The sequence below is a fragment of the Aplysia californica genome, unplaced genomic scaffold, assembly GCF_000002075.1.
Source record: "Aplysia californica isolate F4 #8 unplaced genomic scaffold, AplCal3.0 scaffold00051, whole genome shotgun sequence".
Classification (NCBI taxonomy): Eukaryota; Metazoa; Mollusca; class Gastropoda; order Aplysiida; family Aplysiidae; genus Aplysia; species Aplysia californica.
Window position 1 is genome coordinate 971,903 of NW_004797321.1, and position 3,502 is coordinate 975,404.

The window sequence follows — 3,502 nt, forward strand, 5'->3', positions numbered from 1 at the left end:
GGGAGACAGTCATATCAAAAAGATGGCAGTGCCTGTACGGTGTGTTCTGGTATAATATTATAGAGAAGCAAATCGACACAATAATGGACGTTTAGTTTGAGGGTAGTATAAAGAAGCACATCGACACAATAATCTTTAATTTGATTTTTTGTATACAAAAGAACGTCGACACAGTAAGTGAATCTTATTTTTTAGTTTTATTATAGAGAGGCACATCGACACACTAATAGACGTTTGGTATGAGTTTTTGTATAGAAAAGCACATCGCCACAGTAACGGAATGATTTTGAGTATTACTAGGCATCTACAGAGAAGAACATCGACACTTTAATTGACGTTTAGTAAGAGTTTTAGTCAAGGACCTTACAACCTTACTGTATAAGCTCCTTGATTTGTAGTACAGAGAAGCACATCGAAACGATGATGAAAGTTTGGTGCTGGGGATAATAATACTAATAATAATAATAATAATAATAATAATAATATGCAGAGAGATTCAAGAACGGGTAAGAAATAAACTAGAGTTCTCTATTGGCACCCTCCAACCACCAACGGATGAGGACGTGGAGTCGGTAACACAGGCTACGGGCCCGTTATCGTGAGATGTGGGTTCGGGGGTTCGAGCCTCAGTTCGGTCTGACGGTGTGTCCTTGGGGAAATTCCTATTGGGGCCGGACCTTTCGGAGATGGCCGTTAGACCCCGAGGTCCTGCCTCTTAAATGAAAAAAGGACGTTAAACCTATTCCATTTCACCATCTTCACCAGCGGGTGTGCTGAATATCGACAGTTCGATGGTTTGAGAAGGAATGACGTGTTGAGAACAGGGAAAGCTTAGGGAAAGTGCACACACCCCATTTTTTTTTCAGAAGAGAAGGGTAGGGTGTGGGGTTGGGGGGGGGCACTTTTGTAGCACTCCGATTGTGCTTTGAAGCGGGGAAAATTCACGACTCCTCCTTTGAGTTTGGAAAGAAAGGAAATAGAACGGTACGTCTTTGTAGTTTGTATTGGGATTTGTTTTTGTTTTTTGTTGTTTTTTTTGTGGGGGGGGTTTTCGGCGTTTTTTGCCGGGGGGGGGGCATGGGGGTGTTGTTGTTTGTTTGTTTTTTGGTTGTTGTTTTTATTTGGTTTGTGGGGGGGGGGGACTAATTATGTGTTTTTTAAATGTTGTTTTGTTTGTTTTTGTTTTTGTTTGGGTTTTTACATTTTTGTTTCAATGTCAACACAACCTTGAATTTGTTTTTCGAATAATGGTATCCGACACTTTTATGACACATGAGCAATGGTATTATACTGTTGTTTGACAGCGAGTCACATTCACCGAAAATTCTGCGCTCTCGGATGAAGTTGAATGACACAGACAATGGAATTCCGGGATAATATAGTGTGGCTCTAATACAGGTAACGAGTCTGGTTTGCTTCTCTTTCAATGCTTGTTCTGTTTATAAAGTTTCAGAAACTGATTATCCAATTCTACACACTAATTTCCTTGCTAGAGTTAATGTCCATGTTTATGCCAGACCAGTGTGCTGTTAAGGGAACAGGTTGATAGTGTGAGTGGTTGGCGGGTGCTCTGGTGTGGTTTGCTTCTTCTTTCCTATCAAACATCTTTCGTCCTTATCTTTCCTTCTTCTTTTTTATTTTTGTTACTCTCTTGTAACACCTCTAATCTTCTGACCTTATGCAGCTGCAGGCGCCGTAAAACTTCTACTAAAACTTTTTTTAAAAGGTTGATAGTGGTGTTGGGAGAGGCCAGTTGTCGGATTTATTTAATCAAATAAAGTAGAAATGTTACTGTATACCAAGTGAAAACAAAAGATTAAAGCCCAATAAGCTTGTATCAGGGCTGTTCCACGTACCTGACGGGACATTTGGACCATATACTTTCTTACAATGATTACACTGTATTTCAATATCAATTGGTTTATGTCAACTTCAAATGACCAAAACATATGAAAGACATATTAGACTCATGTTAAATGCAGTCATTTGAAAAAAAGTGCTTCATGCAAATTCTGTGACGTGTTAAGTTTCGACAACTGACCGAAAAGCCCGTCAGGAAAATATGCGCGTACTCAGAATAGACGTCCTCATTGAGAAACGCGTCTGTTTTGGGCGGGGAGATAATACCGTATCAACAATAGATCGTAGAATCTCTCAAAAAAGAATTAATAATTCTCTGTTGAAATAACAATTTTAGAATACAGCTGTTACATATAATAGTTTTCTACCCGTTTATACAGTTGAATTATGGGCACAAGAGAAAAACGAAACAACGCAAAAAGCTATTACAAACGTTTCTTAAAAAGAGTCGCAAAAGAGTTTGGCTGATTAAGAATCCCGGTACAACAAATTGATGCAAGGACAAACAACGGGAAAAAAAAGGGGGGGGGGTAATTATGTAACTTAGCTTATCATATCAGCGAGGCAAGCCAAGTGGAGTTTTGGTTCTTGGCACGAGAGTTCTCCAGAACTACCTCCTAGTATGCGGCATATGTGGGTCAAATAGTTGGGATACCCAGTGCACGTGGTGCAAAAATGTGTGTTTGTCTGACTTCATCGGTCACTGTCTAGTTTCACCTTTATTGCCACTCCATCCTTGAATTCTCACAGCGGTGTGTCTATCGTCCCTTCATTAAGTTCCTTTACTACCTGTTATTTATTCTTCTCCTTTGTTCCTTTCTCATTATAATAATTATTGTCGTTCATATCATTACGAAGCTGGCAACTATCGGTTTCTCGCCTTTTAGTTTCGTTTAGTTTTAATAAGAGTTTGCGACATTTGCAACACAATAAGGTCATATATGGTCACTTTTAAGGACAAACGGGCTGACCCAGATTTTGGGGATTAAAGGGCACTGCCCTGCCTATAGGAGAAGTTTGGTTTCATTGGAGTTGGAGTGTATTTTTGTTTGGTTATGGAGAAAACTCTCCTTGTATTGAAAAGAAACTGAACAAGGGTCCAAAAACTTAATCTTCGATTTTCTCAAGACAGCATTTTTCGGGATAGCCCCCTTGTGCTTAAAAGCGACCATATATAAGTGCCGAAAATTAGTGATGTTACAAGACAGTGATCAGTAACATACTCAAAAAAGAAGGACTAGAGACACGAACGATAGATGTTTGATAGGAAAGAAGGAGCAAACGATGTCAGAGCACCCGTCAACCACCCACGTAGCGCCTTTAACAACAGTGTAAGGGGTAGTAGAGAATCTTTGGTGTAAGGTAGTGTAACCTCCAAATTTCACGTCCTTCTCCGATAAGACCGAGCCAAACCGGCTTGAAAAGTCCTCTAACAACTCAAGTTCAAGATCACGCGATTGTAGGTTCGAACCAGTGCCATCTGCAGTTGGTCCTGCACGTTACCAACTGAGGTAACAGCGTGCCCAGCACAGTTTTTATCGTTTTTGCTTTCAGGACTGCTGCTCAAGCCATAATGTGTGTGTGTGTGTGTGTCCCTGTGTGTGTGTGTGTGTGTGTGTGTGTGTGTGTGTGTGTGTGTGTG